We start from the raw sequence: 23,334 nt of genomic DNA, 5'->3' as shown, positions 1-23,334 counted from the left end.
TCCGATGTCCATCAACCCCAGACACTCAGTCCGATGTCCATCTCCGCTCCCCAGGCACTCAGTCCAATGTCCATCTATCACCAGGAACTCAGTCCAATATCCATCTATCCCCAGGCACTCAGTCCGATGTCCATCTATCCCCATGCACTCAATCCTATGTCCATTTCCGTTCCTCAGGTTCTCAGTCCGATGTCCATCTATCCCCAGACACTCAGTCCAATGTCCATTTATCCCCAGACACTCAGTCCGATGTCCATCTCTGCTCCCCAGGCACTCAATCCGATGTCTATATCCGCTCCCCAGGCACTCAGTCCGATGTCCATCTATCCCCAGCCACTCAGTCCGATGTCAATCTATCCCCAAGCACTCAGTCCGCTGTCCATCTCTGATCCCCAGACACTCAGTCCGATGTCCATCTATCTCCAGACACTCAGTCCGATGTCCATCTATCCCCAGCCACTCAGTCTGATGTCCATCTTTCCTCAGGCACTCAGTCCGATGTCCATCTATCCCCAGACACTCAGTCCAATGTCCATTTATCCCCAGACACTCAGTCCGATGTCCATCTCTGCTCCCAAGGCACTCAGTCCGATGTCTATCTCCGCTCCCCAGGCACTCAGTCCGATGTCCATCTCTGCTCCCCAGGCACTCAGTCCGATGTCCAGCTCCGATCCCCAGACACTCAGTCCGATGTCCATCTATCTCCAGACACTCAGCCCGATGTCCATCTATCCCCAGCTACTCAGTCCGATGTCAATCTATCCCCAAGCACTCAGTCCGCTGTCCATCTCTGATCCCCAGACACTCAGTCCGATGTCCATCTATCTCCAGACACTCAGTCCGATGTCCATCTATCCCCAGCCGCTCAGTCTGATGTCCATCTATCCTCAGGCACTCAGTCCGATATCCATTTAGCCCCAGACACTCAGTCCGATGTCCATCTATCTCCAGACACTCCGTCCGAGGTCCATCCATCCCGAGGCATTCAATCTGATGTCCATCGATCCCCTAGACACTCAGTCCGATGTCCATCCCTGATCCCCAGACACTCAGTCCGATGTCAATCTATCCCAAGACACTCAGTCCAATGTCCATCTATCCGCAGGCACTCAGACCGATGTCCATCTATTCCAGACACTTAGTCCGATGTCCATCTATCCCCAGGCACTCAATCCGATGTCCATCTATCCCCAGACACTGAGTCAGTGTCCATCTATTCCCAGGCACTCAGACCAATGTCCATCTATCCCAGACACTTAGTCCGATGTCCATCTATCCCCCGGCACTCAGTCCGATGTCCATCTATCGCCTGACACTCAGTCCAGTGTCCATCTATCCCCAGGCACTCAGTCTAATGTCCATCTCCGTTCCCCAGGCAGTCAAACCGCTGTCCATCTAGCCCCAGACAATCAGTCTGATGTCCATCTATCCACAGGCACTCAGACCGATGTCCATCTATTCCAGACACTTAGTCCGATGTCCATCTATCCCCAGGCACTCAATTCGATGTCCATCTATCCCCAGACACTGAGTCAGTGTCCATCTATTCCCAGGCACTCAGACCAATGTCCATCTATCCCAGACACTTAGTCCGATGTCCATCTATCCCCCGGCACTCAGTCCGATGTCCATCTATCTCCAGACACTGAGTCAGTGTCCATCTATTCCCAGGCACTCAGACCAATGTCCATCTATCCCAGACACTTAGTCCGATGTCCATCTATCCCCCGGCACTCAGTCCGATGTCCATCTATCGCCAGACACTCAGTCCGATGTCCATCTATTCCCAGGCACACAGTCTGATATCCATCTCCGATCTCCAGACACTCAGTCCGATGTCAATCTATCCTCAGGCACTCAGTCCGATGTCCATCTATCCCCAGACACTCAGTCCGATGTCCATCTGTCGCCAGGCACTCAGTCCGATGTCCATCTATCCCCAGACACTCAGTCCGATGTCCATCTATCCCCAGACACTCAGTCCGATGTCCATCTATCCCCAGGGACTCAGTCCAATGTCCATCTATCACCAGGCACACAGTCCACTGTCCATCTCCTTTTCCCAGACACTCAGTCCAATGTCCATCTATCCCCAGGCACTCAGTCCGATGATCATCTATCCGCAGACACTCATTCCGATGTCCATCTATCTCCAGACCGTCCGTCCGAGGTCCATCTATCCCGAGGCATTCAATCTGATGTCCATCGATCCTCAGACACTCAGTCCGATGTCCATCCCTGATCCCCAGACACTCAGTCAGATGTCAATCTATCCCCAGGCACTCAGTCCGATGTCCATCTATCCCCAGACACTCAGTCCGATGTCCATCTCTGATTCCCAGGCACTCAGTCCGATGTCCATTTATCACCAGACACTCAGTCCGATGTACATCTCCGTTCCCCAGGCACTCAGTCCGATATCCATCTATCCCCAGGAACTCAGTCCGATGTCCATCTATCCCCAGTCACTCAGTCCGATGTTCATCTATCCACAGACACTAAGTCCGATGTCCATCTCCGATCCCCAGGCACTCAGTGCAATGTCCATCTATCCCCAGACACTCAGTCCGATGCCCATTTAGTCCCAGACACTCAGTCCGATGTCCATTCCGTTCCTCAGGCGCTCAGTCCGATGTCCACCAATCCCAGACACTCAGTCCGATGTCCATCTCCGCTCCCCAGGCACTCAGTCCAATGTCCATCTATCACCAGGAACTCAGTCCAATGTCCATCTTTCCCCAGGCACTCAGTCCGATGTCCACCTATCCCAAGGCACTCTGTCCAATGTCCATCTCCGATTCCCAGCCTCTCAGCCCGGCGTCCATCTATCCCCAGACACTCAGTCCGATGTCCATCTATCCCCAGACACTCAGTCTGATGTCCATCTATCCCCAGGCACTCAGTCCAATGTCCATCTATCACCAGGCACACAGTCCGCTGTCCATCTCCGAACCCCAGACACTCAGTCCAATGTCCATCTATCCCCAGGCACTCAATCCGCTGTCCATCTCCGATTCCCAGACACTCAATCCGATGTCCATCTATTCCTTGACACTCAGTCCGATGTCCATCTCCGTTCCCCAGACACTCAGTCTGATGTCCATCTATCTCCAGACACTCAGTGCAATGTCCATCTATCCCCAGGCACTCAGTGCAATGTCCATCTATCCCCAGGCACTCAGTGCAATGTCCATCTATCCCAGGCACTCTGTCCAATGACCATCTATCCCCAGACACTCAGTCCGATGTCCATCTATTCCCAGGCACACAGTCTGATATCCATCTCCGATTTCCAGACACTCAGTCCGATGTCAATCTATCCTCAGGCACTCAGTCCGATGTCCATCTATCCCCAGACACTCAGTCCGATGTCCATCTGTCGCCAGGCACTCAGTCCGATGTCCATCTATCCCCAGACACTCAGTCCGATGTCCATCTGCCCCCAGGCACTCAGTCCGATGTCCATCTATCCCCAGACACTCAGTCCGATGTCCATCTATCCCCAGGCACTCAGTCCAATGTCCATCTATCACCAGGCACACAGTCCGCTGTCCATCTCCGAACCCCAGACACTCAGTCCAATGTCCATCTATCCCCAGGCACTCAATCCGATGTCCATCTCCTATCCACAGGCACTCAGTCCGATGTCCATCTATTGTTTGGCAATCAGTCCGATGTCCATCCCTGATCCCAAGACACTCAGTCCAATGTCCATCTATCTCGAGACACTCAATCCAACATCCATCTCCGATCCGCAGGCACTGAGTCCAACGTCCATCTGTCCCCAGACACTCAGTCCAATGTCCATTTATTCCCAGGCACTCAGTCCAATATTCATCTATCCTCAGGCACTCAGTCCGATGTCCGTCTCCGATTCCCAGACACTCAGTCTGATTTCCTCTATCCTCTATCCCGAGGCACTCAGTCCGATGTCCAACTATCCCCAGACACTCAGCCCGATTTTGATCTCCGATACCCAGAAACTCAGTCCAATGTCCATCTATCTCGAGACACTCAATCCAACATCCATCTCCGATCCGCAGGCACTGAGTCCAACGTCCATCTGTCCACAGACACTCAGTCCAATGTCCATTTATTCCCAGGCACTCAGTCCAATATTCATCTATCCTCAGGCACGCAGTCCGATGTCCGTCTCCGATTTCCAGACACTCAGTCTGATTTCCTCTATCCTCTATTCCGAGGCACTCAGTCCGATGTCCAACTATCCCCAGACACTCAGCCCGATTTTGATCTCCGATACCCAGAAACTCAGTCCGATGTCCAACCCTGATCCCGAGACACTCAGTCCAATGTCCATCTCTGATCCCCACGCACTCAGTCCGATGTCCATCTATTCCCAGGCACTCAGTCCGATGTCCATCTATCCCCAGACACTCAGTCCGATGTCCATCTCCGTTCCCTAGACACTCAGTCCAATGTCCATTTATCCCGAGGCACTCAGTCCAATGTCCATCTATCCCAGACAGACAGTCCGATGTCCATCTGTCCCCAGGCGCTCAGTCCGATCTGCATCTACCCCCAGACACTGAGTCCGAAGTCAATTTTTCCACAGGCATTCAGCCCAATGTTCATCTTTCCCCAGGCACTCAGTCCGATGTCCAGCTGTCCCCAGGCACTCAGTCCGATGTCCATCTATCCCCAGACACTCAGTCCGATGTCCATCTCCGTTCCCTAGACACTCAGTCCAATGTCCATTTATCCCGAGGCACTCAGTCCAATGTCCATCTATCCCAGACAGACAGTCCGATGTCCATCTATCCCCAGACACTCAGTCCGATGTCCATCTATCCCAACACACTCAGACCAATGTCCATCTATCCCCAGGCACTCACTCCGATGTCCATCCCTGATCCCCAGACAGTCAGTCCTGTGTCTATCTACCCCAGACACTCAGTCCAATGTCCATCTATCCCCAGGCACTCAGACCAATATCCATCTATCATCCATCTCAGGCACTCAGTCCGATCTACATCTATCCCCAGACACTGAGCCCGAAGTCAATCTTTACACAAGCACTCAGTCCAATGTCCATCTAACCCCAGACACTCAGAGCGATGTCCATCCCTGATCCCCAGGCACTGTGTCCAATGTCCATCTATCCCCAGGGATTCAGACCAATGTCCATCTATCCCCAGGGATTCAGACCAATGTCCATCTATCCCCAGACACTCAGCCCAATGTCCATCTATCCCCAGACACTCAGAGTGATGTCCATCCCTGATCCCCAGGCACTCAGTCCAATGTCCATCTATTCCCAGGCATTTAGTCCGATGCCCATCCCTGATCCCGAGACACTCACTCCCATATCCATCTATCCTATATTCCCAGGCACGCAGTCCGATGTCCATCTATCCCCAGATATTCAATCCGAGGTCCATCCTGAACCCCAGGCACTGAGTCCAATGTCCAACTATCCCGAGGGATTCACACCAATATCCATCTATCCCCAGACACTCAGTCCGATGTCCACCTATCAACAGGCACTCAGTCTGACATCCATCCCTGATTCCGAGACACTCACTCCCATGTCCATCTATCCTATATTCCCAGGCACGGAGTCCAATGTACATCTCCGATCCCCAGACACTCAGTCCGATGTCCATCACTGATCCACAGACACTCAGTCCGATGTCTATCTATCCCCAGGCACTCAGTCCGATGTCCATCTATCCCCAGACACTCAGTCAGAGGTCCATCTCTGATTCCCAGGCACTCAGTCCGATGTCTATCTATCCCCATGCACTCAGTCCGATTTACATCTCCGATCCCCAGGCAGACAATCCGATGTCCATCTATCCCAGGCACTCAGTCCAATGTTCATCTATCCCCAGGCACTCAGTCCGATGTCCATCTATCCACAGACACTTAGTCCGATGTCCATCGCCGATCCCCAGGCACTCAGTCCAATGTCCATCTATCCCCAGGCACTCAGTCCGATGCACATTTAGTCCCAGATACTCAGTCCGATGTCCATTCCGTTCCTCAGGCACTCAGTCCGATGTCCATCTAACCGCAGCCACTCAGTCCGATGTCCATCTCTGTTCCTCAGGCGCTCAGTCCGATGTCCATCAACCCCAGACACTCAGTCCGATGTCCATCTCCGCTCCCCAGGCACTCAGTCCAATGTCCATCTATCACCAGGAACTCAGTCCAATGTCCATCTATCCCCAGGCACTCAGTCCGATGTCCATCTATCCCCATGCACTCAATCCTATGTCCATTTCCGTTCCTCAGGTTCTCAGTCCGATGTCCATCTATCCCCAGACACTCAGTCCAATATCCATTTATCCCCAGACACTCAGTCCGATGTCCATCTCTGCTCCGCAGGCACTCAATCCGATGTCTATCTCCGCTCCCCAGGCACTCAGTCCGATGTCCATCTATCCCCAGCCACTCAGTCCGATGTCAATCTATCCCCAAGCACTCAGTCCGCTGTCCATCTCTGATCCCCAGACACTCAGTCCGATGTCCATCTATCTCCAGACACTCAGTCCGATGTCCATCTATCCCCAGCCACTCAGTCTGATGTCCATCTTTCCTCAGGCACTCAGTCTGATGTCCATCTATCCCCAGACACTCAGTCCAATGTCCATTTATCCCCAGACACTCAGTCCGATGTCCATCTCTGCTCCCAAGGCACTCAGTCCGATGTCTATCTCCGCTCCCCAGGCACTCAGTCCGATGTCCATCTCTGCTCCCCAGGCACTCAGTCCGATGTCCAGCTCCGATCCCCAGACACTCAGTCCGATGTCCATCTATCTCCAGACACTCAGCCCGATGTCCATCTATCCCCAGCTACTCAGTCCGATGTCAATCTATCCCAAAGCTCTCAGTCCGCTGTCCATCTCTGATCCCCAGACACTCAGTCCGATGTCCATCTATCTCCAGACACTCAGTCCGATGTCCATCTATCCCCAGCCGCTCAGTCTGATGTCCATCTATCCTCAGGCACTCAGTCCGATATCCATTTAGCCCCAGACACTCAGTCCGATGTCCATCTATCTCCAGACACTCCGTCCGAGGTCCATCCATCCCGAGGCATTCAATCTGATGTCCATCGATCCCCTAGACACTCAGTCCGATGTCCATCCCTGATCCCCAGACACTCAGTCCGATGTCAATCTATCCCAAGACACTCAGTCCAATGTCCATCTATCCGCAGGCACTCAGACCGATGTCCATCTATTCCAGACACTTAGTCCGATGTCCATCTATCCCCAGGCACTCAATCCGATGTCCATCTATCCCCAGACACTGAGTCAGTGCCCATCTATTCCCAGGCACTCAGACCAATGTCCATCTATCCCAGACACTTAGTCCGATGTCCATCTATCCCCCGGCACTCAGTCCGATGTCCATCTATCGCCAGACACTCAGTCCAGTGTCCATCTATCCCCAGGCACTCAGTCCAATGTCCATCTCCGTTCCACAGGCAGTCAAACCGCTGTCCATCTAGCCCCAGACAATCAGTCTGATGTCCATCTATCTCCAGACACGCAGTCCGATGTCCGTCTCTCCCCAGACACTCAGTCCGATGTCGATCTATCCCCAGACACTATCTCGAGGCATTCAGTCGACTGTCCATCTGTCCCAAGCACTCAATCCGCTGTCCATCTCCGATTCCCAGACACTCAATCCGATGTCCATCTATTCCTTGACACTCAGTCCGATGTCCATCTCCGTTCCCCAGACACTCAGTCTGATGTCCATCTATCTCCAGACACTCAGTGCAATGTCCATCTATCCCCAGGCACTCAGTGCAATGTCCATCTATCCCCAGGCACTCAGTGCAATGTCCATCTATCCCCAGGCACTCTGTCCAATGACCATCTATCCCCAGACACTCAGTCCGATGTCCATCTATTCCCAGGCACACAGTCTGATATCCATCTCCGATCTCCAGACACTCGGTCCGATGTCAATCTATCCTCAGGCACTCAGTCCGATGTCCATCTATCCCCAGACACTCAGTCCGATGTCCATCTGTCGCCAGGCACTCAGTCCGATGTCCATCTATCCCCAGACACTCAGTCCGATGTCCATCTGCCCCCAGGCACTCAGTCCGATGTCCATCTATCCCCAGACACTCAGTCCGATGTCCATCTATCCCCAGGGACTCAGTCCAATGTCCATCTATCACCAGGCACACAGTCCACTGTCCATCTCCTTTTCCCAGACACTCAGTCCAATGTCCATCTATCCCCAGGCACTCAGTCCTATGATCATCTATCCGCAGACACTCATTCCGATGTCCATCTATCTCCAGACCGTCCGTCCGAGGTCCATCTATCCCGAGGCATTCAATCTGATGTCCATCGATCCACAGACACTCAGTCCGATGTCCATCCCTGATCCCCAGACACTCAGTCAGATGTCAATCTATCCCAAGACACTCCGTCCAATGTCCATCTATCCCCAGGCACTCAGTCCAATGTCCATCTATCCCCAGATACTCAATCCGATGTTCATCGCTGACCCCCAGGCACTGAGTCCAATGTCCAATTATCCCCAGGGATTCAGACCAATATCCATCTATCCCCAGACACTCAGTCCGATGTCCATCTATTCCCAGGCATTTAGTCCGATGCCCCTCCCTGATCGAGACACTCACTCCCATGTCCATCTATCCTATATTCCCAGGCATGCAGTCCGATGTCCATGTCCGATCCCCAGAGACTCAGTCCGATGTCCATCACTGATCCCCAGACACTCAGTCCGATGTCCATCTATCCCCAGGCACTCATCCGATGTCCATCCCTGATCCCGAGACAATCAGTGCAATGTCCATCTATCCTATATTCCCAGGCACTCAGTCCAATGTCCATCTCCGATCCCCAGGCACTCAGCCCGATGTCAATCTATCCCCAGGCACTCAGTCCAATGTCCATCTATTCCCAGGCATTTAGTCCGATGCCCATCCCTGATCCCGAGACACTCACTCCCATATCCATCTATCCTATATTCCCAGGCACGCAGTCCGATGTCCATCTATCCCCAGATACTCAATCCGAGGTCCATCCCTGACCCCTAGGCACTGAGTCCAATGTCCAACTATCCCCAGGGATTCAGACCGATATCCATCTATCCCCAGACACTCAGTCCGATGTCCACCTATCAACAGGCACTCAGTCTGACATCCATCCCTGATTCCGAGACACTCACTCTCATGTCCATCTATCCTATATTCCCAGGCACGCAGTCCGATGTACATCTCCGATCCCCAGACACTCAGTCCGATGTCCATCACTGATTCCCAGACACTCAGTCCGATGTCTATCTATCCCCAGGCACTCAGTCCGATGTCCATCTATCCCCAGACACTCAGTCCGATGTCCATCTCTGATTCCCAGGCACTCAGTCCGATGTCCATCTATCACCAGACACTCAGTCCGATGTACATCTCCGTTCCCCAGGCACTCAGTCCGATATCCATCTATCCCCAGGAACTCAGTCCGATGTCCATCTATCCCCAGTCACTCAGTCCGATGTTCATCTATCCACAGACACTAAGTCCGATGTCCATCTCCGATCCCCAGGCACTCAGTGCAATGTCCATCTATCCCCAGACACTCAGTCCGATGCCCATTTAGTCCCAGACACTCAGTCCGATGTCCATTCCGTTCCTCAGGCACTCAGTCCAACGTCCATCTAACCGCAGCCACTCAGTCCGATGTCCATCTCTGTTCCTCAGGCGCTCAGTCCGATGTCCATCAATCCCAGACACTCAGTCCGATGTCCATCTCCGCTCCCCAGGCACTCAGTCCAATGTCCATCTATCACCAGGAACTCAGTCCAATGTCCATCTTTCCCCAGGCACTCAGTCCGATGTCCACCTATCCCAAGGCACTCTGTCCAATGTCCATCTCCGATTCCCAGCCTCTCAGCCCGGCGTCCATCTATCCCCAGACACTCAGTCCGATGTCCATCTATCCCCAGACACTCAGTCTGATGTCCATCTATCCCCAGGCACTCAGTCCAATGTCCATCTATCACCAGGCACACAGTCCGCTGTCCATCTCCGAACCCCAGACACTCAGTCCAATGTCCATCTATCCCCAGGCACTCAATCTGCTGTCCATCTCCGATTCCCAGACACTCAATCCGATGTCCATCTATTCCTTGACACTCAGTGCGATGTCCATCTCCGTTCCCCAGACACTCAGTCTGATGTCCATCTATCTCCAGACACTCAGTGCAATGTCCATCTATCCCCAGGCACTGAGTGCAATGTCCATCTATCCCCAGGCACTCAGTGCAATGTCCATCTATCCCCAGGCACTCTGTCCAATGACCATCTATCCCCAGACACTCAGTCCGATGTCCATCTATTCCCAGGCACACAGTCTGATATCCATCTCCGATTTCCAGACACTCAGTCCGATGTCAATCTATCCTCAGGCACTCAGTCCGATGTCCATCTATCCCCAGACACTCAGTCCGATGTCCATCTATCCCCAGGCACTCATCCGATGTCCATTCCTGATCCCGAGACAATCAGTGCAATGTCCATCTATCCTATATTCCCAGGCACTCAGTCCAATGTCCATCTCCGATCCCCAGGCACTCAGCCCGATGTCAATCTATCCCCAGGCACTCAGTCCAATGTCCATCTATTCCCAGGCATTTAGTCCGATGCCCATCCCTGATCCCGAGACAATCAGTGCAATGTCCATCTATCCTATATTCCCAGGCACTCAGTCCAATGTCCATCTCCGATCCTCAGGCACTCAGTCCGATGTCCATCTATCCCCAGACACTCAGTCCGATGTCCATCTGTCGCCAGGCACTCAGTCCGATGTCCATCTATCCCCAGACACTCAGTCCGATGTCCATCTATCCCCGGGCACTCAGTCCAATGTCCATCTATCACCAGGCACACAGTCCGCTGTCCATCTCCGAACCCCAGACACTCAGTCCAATGTCCATCTATCCCCAGGCACTCAATCCGATGTCCATCTCCTATCCACAGACACTCAGTCCGATGTCCATCTATTGTTTGGCAATCAGTCCGATGTCCATCCCTGATCCCAAGACACTCAGTCCAATGTCCATCTATCTCGAGACACTCAATCCAACATCCATCTCCGATCCGCAGGCACTGAGTCCAACGTCCATCTGTCCCCAGACACTCAGTCCAATGTCCATTTATTCCCAGGCACTCAGTCCAATATTCATCTATCCTCAGGCACTCAGTCCGATGCCCGTCTCCGATTCCCAGACACTCAGTCTGATTTCCTCTATCCTCTATCCCGAGGCACTCAGTCCGATGTCCAACTATCCCCAGACACTCAGCCCGATTTTGATCTCCGATACCCAGAAACTCAGTCCGATGTCCAACCCTGATCCCGAGACACTCAGTCCAATGTCCATCTCTGATCCCCACGCACTCAGTCCGACGGCCATCTATCCCAGACACTCAGTCCGACGTCCATCTATCCCAGACACTCAGTCCTATGTCCATCCCTGATCTCCAGACACTGAGTCTGATGTCCATCTCCGATCCCCAGACACACAGTCCAATATTCATCTATTATCTATCTGTGGCACTCAGTCCGATCTGCATCTACCCCCAGACACTGAGTCCGAAGTCAATTTTTCCACAGGCATTCAGCCCAATGTTCATCTTTCCCCAGGCACTCAGTCCGATGTCCAGCTGTCCCCAGGCACTCAGTCCGATGTCCATCTATCCCCAGACACTCAGTCCGATGTCCATCTCCGTTCCCTAGACACTCAGTCCAATGTCCATTTATCCCGAGGCACTCAGTCCAATGTCCATCTATCCCAGACAGACAGTCCGATGTCCATCTATCCCCAGACACTCAGTCCGATGTCCATCTATCCCAACACACTCAGACCAATGTCCATCTATCCCCAGGCACTCACTCCGATGTCCATCCCTGATCCCCAGACAGTCAGTCCTGTGTCCATCTACCCCAGACACTCAGTCCAATGTCCATCTATCCCCAGGCACTCAGACCAATATCCATCTATCATCCATCTCAGGCACTCAGTCCGATCTACATCTATCCCCAGACACTGAGCCCGAAGTCAATCTTTACACAAGCACTCAGTCCAATGTCCATCTAACCCCAGACACTCAGAGCGATGTCCATCCCTGATCCCCAGGCACTGTGTCCAATGTCCATCTATCCCCAGGGATTCAGACCAATGTCCATCTATCCCCAGGGTATCAGACCAATGTCCATCTATCCCCAGACACTCAGCCCAATGTCCATCTATCCCCAGACACTCAGAGTGATGTCCATCCCTGATCCCCAGGCACTCAGTCCAATGTCCATCTATTCCCAGGCATTTAGTCCGATGCCCATCCCTGATCCCGAGACACTCACTCCCATATCCATCTATCCTATATTCCCAGGCACGCAGTCCGATGTCCATCTATCCCCAGATATTCAATCCGAGGTCCATCCTGAACCCCAGGCACTGAGTCCAATGTCCAACTATCCCGAGGGATTCACACCAATATCCATCTATCCCCAGACACTCAGTCCGATGTCCACCTATCAACAGGCACTCAGTCTGACATCCATCCCTGATTCCGAGACACTCACTCCCATGTCCATCTATCCTATATTCCCAGGCACGGAGTCCAATGTACATCTCCGATCCCCAGACACTCAGTCCGATGTCCATCACTGATCCACAGACACTCAGTCCGATGTCTATCTATCCCCAGGCACTCAGTCCGATGTCCATCTATCCCCAGACATTCAGTCAGAGGTCCATCTCTGATTCCCAGGCACTCAGTCCGATGTCCATCTATCCCCATGCACTCAGTCCGATGTACATCTCCGATCCCCAGGCAGACAATCCGATGTCCATCTATCCCCAGGCACTCAGTCCAATGTTCATCTATCCCCAGGCACTCAGTCCGATGTCCATCTATCCACAGACACTCAGTCCGATGTCCATCGCCGATCCCCAGGCACTCAGTCCAATGTCCATCTATCCCCAAACACTCAGTCCGATGCACATTTAGTCCCAGATACTCAGTCCGATGTCCATTCTGTTCCTCAGGCACTCAGTCCGATGTCCATCTAACCGCAGCCACTCAGTCCGATGTCCATCTCTGTTCCTCAGGCGCTCAGTCCGATGTCCATCAACCCCAGACACTCAGTCCGATGTCCATCTCCGCTCCCCAGGCACTCAGTCCAATGTCCATCTATCACCAGGAACTCAGTCCAATGTCCATCTATCCCCAGGCACTCAGTCCGATGTCCATCTATCCCCATGCACTCAATCCTATGTCCATTTCCGTTCCTCAGGTTCTCAGTCCGATGTCCATCTATCCCCAGACACTCAGTCCAATATCCATTTATCCCCAGACACTCAGTCCGATGTCCATCTCTGCTCCGCAGGCACTCAATCCGATGTCTATCTCCGCTCCCCAGGCACTCAGTCCGATGTCCATCTATCCCCAGCCACTCAGTCCGATGTCAATCTATCCCCAAGCACTCAGTCCGCTGTCCATCTCTGATCCCCAGACACTCAGTCCGATGTCCATCTATCTCCAGACACTCAGTCCGATGTCCATCTATCCCCAGCCACTCAGTCTGATGTCCATCTTTCCTCAGGCACTCAGTCTGATGTCCATCTATCCCCAGACACTCAGTCCAATGTCCATTTATCCCCAGACACTCAGTCCGATGTCCATCTCTGCTCCCAAGGCACTCAGTCCGATGTCTATCTCCGCTCCCCAGGCACTCAGTCCGATGTCCATCTCTGCTCCCCAGGCACTCAGTCCGATGTCCAGCTCCGATCCCCAGACACTCGGTCCGATGTCCATCTATCTCCAGACACTCAGCCCGATGTCCATCTATCCCCAGCTACTCAGTCCGATGTCAATCTATCCCCAAGCACTCAGTCCGCTGTCCATCTCTGATCCCCAGACACTCAGTCCGATGTCCATCTATCTCCAGACACTCAGTCCGATATCCATTTAGCCCCAGACACTCAGTCCGATGTCCATCTATCTCCAGACACTCCGTCCGGGGTCCATCCATCCCGAGGCATTCAATCTGATGTCCATCGATCCCCTAGACACTCAGTCCGATGTCCATCCCTGATCCCCAGACACTCAGTCCGATGTCAATCTATCCCAAGACACTCAGTCCAATGTCCATCTATCCGCAGGCACTCAGACCGATGTCCATCTATTCCAGACACTTAGTCCGATGTCCATCTATCCCCAGGCACTCAATCCGATGTCCATCTATCCCCAGACACTGAGTCAGTGTCCATCTATTCCCAGGCACTCAGACCAATGTCCATCTATCCCAGACACTTAGTCCGATGTCCATCTATCCCCCGGCACTCAGTCCGATGTCCATCTATCGCCAGACACTCAGTCCAGTGTCCATCTATCCCCAGGCACTCAGTCCAATGTCCATCTCCGTTCCCCAGGCAGTCAAACCGCTGTCCATCTAGCCCCAGACAATCAGTCTGATGTCCATCTATCTCCAGACACGCAGTCCGATGTCCGTCTCTCCCCAGACACTCAGTCCGATGTCGATCTATCCCCAGACACTATCTCGAGGCATTCAGTCGACTGTCCATCTGTCCCAGGCACTCAATCCGCTGTCCATCTCCGATTCCCAGACACTCAATCCGATGTCCATCTATTCCTTGACACTCAGTCCGATGTCCATCTCCGTTCCCCAGACACTCAGTCTGATGTCCATCTATCTCCAGACACTCAGTGCAATGTCCATCTATCCCCAGGCACTCAGTGCAATGTCCATCTATCCCCAGGCACTCAGTGCAATGTCCATCTATCCCCAGGCACTCTGTCCAATGACCATCTATCCCCAGACACTCAGTCCGATGTCGATCTATTCCCAGGCACACAGTCTGATATCCATCTCCGATCTCCAGACACTCAGTCCGATGGTCAATCTATCCTCAGGCACTCAGTCCGATGTCCATCTATCCCCAGACACTCAGTCCGATGTCCATCTATCCCCAGACACTCAGTCCGATGTCCATCTATCCCCAGGGACTCAGTCCAATGTCCATCTATCACCAGGCACACAGTCCACTGTCCATCTCCTTTTCCCAGACACTCAGTCCAATGTCCATCTATCCCCAGGCACTCAGTCCTATGATCATCTATCCGCAGACACTCATTCCGATGTCCATCTATCTCCAGACCGTCCGTCCAAGGTCCATCTATCCCGCGGCATTCAATCTGATGTCCATGGATCCTCAGACACTCAGTCCGATGTCCATCCCTGATCCCCAGACACTCAGTCAGATGTCAATCTATCCCAAGACACTCCGTCCAATGTCCATCTATCCCCAGGCACTCAGTCCGATGTCCATCTATCCCCAGATACTCAATCCGATGTTCATCCCTGACCCCCAGGCACTGAGTCCAATGTCCAATTATCCCCAGGGATTCAGACCAATATCCATCTATCCCCAGACACTCAGTCCGATGTCCATCTATTCCCAGGCATTTAGTCCGATGCCCATCCCTGATCCCGAGACACTCACTCCCATATCCATCTATCCTATATTCCCAGGCACGCAGTCCGATGTCCATCTATCCCCAGATATTCAATCCGAGGTCCATCCTGAACCCCAGGCACTGAGTCCAATGTCCAACTATCCCGAGGGATTCACACCAATATCCATCTATCCCCAGACACTCAGTCCGATGTCCACCTATCAACAGGCACTCAGTCTGACATCCATCCCTGATTCCGAGACACTCACTCCCATGTCCATCTATCCTATATTCCCAGGCACGGAGTCCAATGTACATCTCCGATCCCCAGACACTCAGTCCGATGTCCATCACTGATCCACAGACACTCAGTCCGATGTCTATCTATCCCCAGGCACTCAGTCCGATGTCCATCTATCCCCAGACATTCAGTCAGAGGTCCATCTCTGATTCCCAGGCACTCAGTCCGATGTCCATCTATCCCCATGCACTCAGTCCGATGTACATCTCCGATCCCCAGGCAGACAATCCGATGTCCATCTATCCCCAGGCACTCAGTCCAATGTTCATCTATCCCCAGGCACTCAGTCCGATGTCCATCTATCCACAGACACTCAGTCCGATGTCCATCGCCGATCCCCAGGCACTCAGTCCAATGTCCATCTATCCCCAAACACTCAGTCCGATGCACATTTAGTCCCAGATACTCAGTCCGATGTCCATTCTGTTCCTCAGGCACTCAGTCCGATGTCCATCTAACCGCAGCCACTCAGTCCGATGTCCATCTCTGTTCCTCAGGCGCTCAGTCCGATGTCCATCAACCCCAGACACTCAGTCCGATGTCCATCTCCGCTCCCCAGGCACTCAGTCCAATGTCCATCTATCACCAGGAACTCAGTCCAATGTCCATCTATCCCCAGGCACTCAGTCCGATGTCCATCTATCCCCATGCACTCAATCCTATGTCCATTTCCGTTCCTCAGGTTCTCAGTCCGATGTCCATCTATCCCCAGACACTCAGTCCAATATCCATTTATCCCCAGACACTCAGTCCGATGTCCATCTCTGCTCCGCAGGCACTCAATCCGATGTCTATCTCCGCTCCCCAGGCACTCAGTCCGATGTCCATCTATCCCCAGCCACTCAGTCCGATGTCAATCTATCCCCAAGCACTCAGTCCGCTGTCCATCTCTGATCCCCAGACACTCAGTCCGATGTCCATCTATCTCCAGACACTCAGTCCGATGTCCATCTATCCCCAGCCACTCAGTCTGATGTCCATCTTTCCTCAGGCACTCAGTCTGATGTCCATCTATCCCCAGACACTCAGTCCAATGTCCATTTATCCCCAGACACTCAGTCCGATGTCCATCTCTGCTCCCAAGGCACTCAGTCCGATGTCTATCTCCGCTCCCCAGGCACTCAGTCCGATGTCCATCTCTGCTCCCCAGGCACTCAGTCCGATGTCCAGCTCCGATCCCCAGACACTCGGTCCGATGTCCATCTATCTCCAGACACTCAGCCCGATGTCCATCTATCCCCAGCTACTCAGTCCGATGTCAATCTATCCCCAAGCACTCAGTCCGCTGTCCATCTCTGATCCCCAGACACTCAGTCCGATGTCCATCTATCTCCAGACACTCAGTCCGATATCCATTTAGCCCCAGACACTCAGTCCGATGTCCATCTATCTCCAGACACTCCGTCCGGGGTCCATCCATCCCGAGGCATTCAATCTGATGTCCATCGATCCCCTAGACACTCAGTCCGATGTCCATCCCTGATCCCCAGACACTCAGTCCGATGTCAATCTATCCCAAGACACTCAGTCCAATGTCCATCTATCCGCAGGCACTCAGACCGATGTCCATCTATTCCAGACACTTAGTCCGATGTCCATCTATCCCCAGGCACTCAATCCGATGTCCATCTATCCCCAGACACTGAGTCAGTGTCCATCTATTCCCAGGCACTCAGACCAATGTCCATCTATCCCAGACACTTAGTCCGATGTCCATCTATCCCCCGGCACTCAGTCCGATGTCCATCTATCGCCAGACACTCAGTCCAGTGTCCATCTATCCCCAGGCACTCAGTCCAATGTCCATCTCCGTTCCCCAGGCAGTCAAACCGCTGTCCATCTAGCCCCAGACAATCAGTCTGATGTCCATCTATCTCCAGACACGCAGTCCGATGTCCGTCTCTCCCCAGACACTCAGTCCGATGTCGATCTATCCCCAGACACTATCTCGAGGCATTCAGTCGACTGTCCATCTGTCCCAGGCACTCAATCCGCTGTCCATCTCCGATTCCCAGACACTCAATCCGATGTCCATCTATTCCTTGACACTCAGTCCGATGTCCATCTCCGTTCCCCAGACACTCAGTCTGATGTCCATCTATCTCCAGACACTCAGTGCAATGTCCATCTATCCCCAGGCACTCAGTGCAATGTCCATCTATCCCCAGGCACTCAGTGCAATGTCCATCTATCCCCAGGCACTCTGTCCAATGACCATCTATCCCCAGACACTCAGTCCGATGTCGATCTATTCCCAGGCACACAGTCTGATATCCATCTCCGATCTCCAGACACTCAGTCCGATGGTCAATCTATCCTCAGGCACTCAGTCCGATGTCCATCTATCCCCAGACACTCAGTCCGATGTCCATCTATCCCCAGACACTCAGTCCGATGTCCATCTATCCCCAGGGACTCAGTCCAATGTCCATCTATCACCAGGCACACAGTCCACTGTCCATCTCCTTTTCCCAGACACTCAGTCCAATGTCCATCTATCCCCAGGCACTCAGTCCTATGATCATCTATCCGCAGACACTCATTCCGATGTCCATCTATCTCCAGACCGTCCGTCCAAGGTCCATCTATCCCGCGGCATTCAATCTGATGTCCATGGATCCTCAGACACTCAGTCCGATGTCCATCCCTGATCCCCAGACACTCAGTCAGATGTCAATCTATCCCAAGACACTCCGTCCAATGTCCATCTATCCCCAGGCACTCAGTCCGATGTCCATCTATCCCCAGATACTCAATCCGATGTTCATCCCTGACCCCCAGGCACTGAGTCCAATGTCCAATTATCCCCAGGGATTCAGACCAATATCCATCTATCCCCAGACACTCAGTCCGATGTCCATCTATTCCCAGGCATTTAGTCCGATGCCCCTCCCTGATCGAGACACTCACTCCCATGTCCATCTATCCTATATTCCCAGGCATGCAGTCCGATGTCCATGTCCGATCCCCAGAGACTCAGTCCGATGTCCATCACTGATCCCCAGACACTCAGTCCGATGTCCATCTATCCCCAGGCACTCATCCGATGTCCATCCCTGATCCCGAGACAATCAGTGCAATGTCCATCTATCCTATATTCCCAGGCACTCAGTCCAATGTCCATCTCCGATCCCCAGGCACTCAGCCCGATGTCAATCTATCCCCAGGCACTCAGTCCAATGTCCATCTATTCCCAGGCATTTAGTCCGATGCCCATCCCTGATCCCGAAACACTCACTCCCATATCCATCTATCCTATATTCCCAGGCACGCAGTCCGATGTCCATCTATCCCCAGATACTCAATCCGAGGTCCATCCCTGACCCCGAGGCACTGAGTCCAATGTCCAACTATCCCCAGGGATTCAGACCGATATCCATCTATCCCCAGACACTCAGTCCGATGTCCACCTATCAACAGGCACTCAGTCTGACATCCATCCCTGATTCCGAGACACTCACTCCCATGTCCATCTATCCTATATTCCCAGGCACGCAGTCCGATGTACATCTCCGATCCCCAGACACTCAGTCCGATGTCCATCACTGATTCCCAGACACTCAGTCCGATGTCTATCTATCCCCAGGCACTCAGTCCGATGCCCATCTATCCCCAGACACTCAGTCCGATGTCCATCTCTGATTCCCAGGCAGTCAGTCCGATGTCCATCTATCACCAGACACTCAGTCCGATGTACATCTCCGTTCCCCAGGCACTCAGTCCAATGTCCATCTATCCCCAGGCACACAGTCCGCTGTCCATCTCCGAACCCCAGACACTCAGTCCAATGTCCATCTATCCCCAGGCACTCAATCCGATGTCCATCTCCTATCCACAGACACTCAGTCCGATGTCCATCTATTGTTTGGCAATCAGTCCGATGTCCATCCCTGATCCCAAGACACTCAGTCCAATGTCCATCTATCTCGAGACACTCAATCCAACATCCATCTCCGATCCGCAGGCACTGAGTCCAACGTCCATCTGTCCCCAGACACTCAGTCCAATGTTCATTTATTCCCAGGCACTCAGTCCAATATTCATCTATCCTCAGGCACTCAGTCCGATGTCCGTCTCCGATTCCCAGACACTCAGTCTGATTTCCTCTATCCTCTATCCCGAGGCACTCAGTCCGATGTCCAACTATCCCCAGACACTCAGCCCGATTTTGATCTCCGATACCCAGAAACTCAGTCCGATGTCCAACCCTGATCCCGAGACACTCAGTCCAATGTCCATCTCTGATCCCCACGCACTCAGTCCGACGTCCATCTATCCCAGACACTCAGTCTGACGTCCATCTATCCCAGACACTCAGTGCTATGTCCATCCCTGATCTCCAGACACTGAGTCTGATGTCCATCTCCGATCCCCAGACACACAGTCCAATATTCATCTATTATCTATCTGTGGCACTCAGTCCGATCTGCATCTACCCCCAGACACTGAGTCCGAAGTCAATTTTTCCACAGGCATTCAGCCCAATGTTCATCTTTCCCCAGGCACTCAGTCCGATGTCCATCTATCCCCAGACACTCAGTCCGATGTCCATCTCCGTACCCTAGACACTCAGTCCAATGTCCATTTATCCCGAGGCACTCAGTCCAATGTCCATCTATCCCAGACAGACAGTCCGATGTCCATCCCTGATCCCCAGGCACTATGTCCATCTATCCCCAGGGATTCAGACCAATGTCCATCTATCCCCAGGGATTCAGACCAATGTCCATCTATCCCCAGACACTCAGCCCAATGTCCATCTATCCCCAGACACTCAGAGTGATGTCCATCCCAGATCCCCAGGCACTCAGTCCAATGTCCATCTATTCCCAGGCATTTAGTCCGATGCCCATCCCTGATCCCGAGACACTCACTCCCATATCCATCTATCCTATATTCCCAGGCACGCAGTCCGATGTCCGTCTATCCCCAGATACTCAATCCGAGGTCCATCCCTGACCCCCAGGCACTGAGTCCAATGTCCAACTATCCCCAGGGATTCAGACCAATATCCATCTATCCCCAGACACTCAGTCCGATGTCCACCTATCAACAGGCACTCAGTCTGACATCCATCCCTGATTCCGAGACACTCACTCCCATGTCCATCTATCCTATATTCCCAGGCACGGAGTCCAATGCACATCTCCGATCCCCAGACACTCAGTCCGATGTCCATCACTGATCCACAGACACTCAGTCCGATGTCTATCTATCCCCATGTACTCAGTCCGATGTCCATCTATCACCAGGCACACAGTCCGCTGTCCATCTCCGAACCCCAGACACTCAGTCCAATGTCCATCTATCCACAGGCACTCAATCCGATGTCCATCTCCTATCCACAGGCACTCAGTCCGATGTCCATCTATTGTTTGGCAATCAGTCCGATGTCCATCCCTGATCCCAAGACACTCAGTCCAATGTCCATCTATCTCGAGACACTCAATCCAACATCCATCTCCGATCCGCAGGCACTGAGTCCAACGTCCATCTGTCCCGAGACACTCAGTCCAATGTCCATTTATTCCCAGGCACTCAGTCCAATATTCATCTATCCTCAGGCACTCAGTCCGATGTCCGTCTCCGATTCCCAGACACTCAGTCTGATTTCCTCTATCCTCTATCCCGAGGCACTCAGTCCGATGTCCAACTATCCCCAGACACTCAGCCCGATTTTGATCTCCGATACCCAGAAACTCAGTCCGATGTCCAACCCTGATCCCGAGACACTCAGTCCAATGTCCATCTCTGATCCCCAGGCACTCAGTCCGATGTCCATCTATTCCCAGGCACTCAGTCCGATGTCCATCTCCGATCCCCAGACACTCAGTCCAATGTCAATCTATCCCCAGACACTCAGTCCGATATCCAACTACCATCTATCTCAGGCACTCAGTCCGATCTACATCTATCCCCCGACACTGAGTCCGAAGTCAATCTTTCCACAAGCACTCTGTCCAATGTCCATCTAACCCCAGACACTCAGACCAATGTCCATCCCTGATCCCCAATCACTGAGTCCAATGTCCATCTATCCCCAGGGATTCAGACCAATATCCATCTATCCCCAGACACTGAGTCAGTGTCCATCTATTCCCAGGCACTCAGACCAATGTCCATCTATCCCAGACACTTAGTCCGATGTCCATCTATCCCCCGGCACTCAGTCCGATGTCCATCTATCGCCAGACACTCAGTCCAGTGTCCATCTATCCCCAGGCACTCAGTCCAATGTCCATCTCCGTTCCCCAGGCAGTCAAACCGCTGTCCATCTAGCCCCAGACAATCAGTCTGATGTCCATCTATCTCCAGACACGCAGTCCGATGTCCGTCTATCCCCAGACACTCAGTCCGATGTCGATCTATCCCCAGACCCTATCTCGAGGCATTCAGTCGACTGTCCATCTGTCCCAGGCACTCAATCCGCTGTCCATCTCCGATTCCCAGACACTCAATCCGATGTCCATCTATTCCTTGACACTCAGTCCGATGTCCATCTCCGTTCCCCAGACACTCAGTCTGATGTCCATCTATCTCCAGACACTCAGTGCAATGTCCATCTGTCGCCAGGCACTCAGTCCGATGTCCATCTATCCCCAGACACTCAGTCCGATGTCCATCTGTCCCCAGGCACTCAGTCCGATGTCCATCTATCCCCAGACACTCAGTCCAATGTCCATCTATCCCCAGGCACTCAATCCGATGTCCATCTCCTGTCCACAGACACTCAGTCCGATGTCCATCTATTGTTTGGCAATCAGTCCGATATCCATCCCTGATCCCAAGACACTCAGTCCAATGTCCATCTATCTCGAGAGACTCAATCCAACATCCATCTCCGATCCGCAGGCACTGAGTCCAACGTCCATCTGTCCCCAGACACTCAGTCCAATGTCCATGTATTCCCAGGCACTCAGTCCAATATTCATCTCTCCTTAGGCACTCAGTCCGATGTCCGTCTCCGATTCCCAGACACTCAGTCTGATTTCCTCTATCCTCTATCCCGAGGCACTCAGTCCGATGTCCAACTATCCCCAGACACTCAGCCCGATTTTGATCTCCGATACCCAGAAACTCAGTCCGATGTCCAACCCTGATCCCGAGACACTCAGTCCAATGTCCATCTCTGATCCCCACGCACTCAGTCCGATGTCCATCTATTCCCAGGCACTCAGTCTGATGTCCATCTCCGGTCCCCAGACACTCAGTCCAATGTCAATCTATCCCCAGACACTCAGTCCGATATCCATCTACCATCTATCTCAGGCACTCAGTCCGATCTACATCTATGCCCCGACACTGAGTCCGAAGTCAATCTTTCCACAAGCACTCTGTCCAATGTCCATCTAACCCCAGACTCTCAGACCGATCTCCATCCCTGATCCCCAGGCACTGAGTCCAATGTCCATCTATCCCCAGGGATTCAGACCAATATCCATCTATCCCCAGACACTCAGTCCGATGTCCATCTATCCCCAAGCACTCAGTCCAACGTCCATCTACTCCCAGGCACTCCATCCGATGTCCATCTATTTCCAGG

This window comes from Pristiophorus japonicus, chromosome 6 (assembly GCF_044704955.1).
Source record: "Pristiophorus japonicus isolate sPriJap1 chromosome 6, sPriJap1.hap1, whole genome shotgun sequence".
In the NCBI taxonomy this organism is placed as follows: domain Eukaryota; kingdom Metazoa; phylum Chordata; class Chondrichthyes; family Pristiophoridae; genus Pristiophorus; species Pristiophorus japonicus.
The sequence above is the reverse complement of the archived record's forward strand: the minus strand, read 5'-3'. Positions refer to the sequence as shown.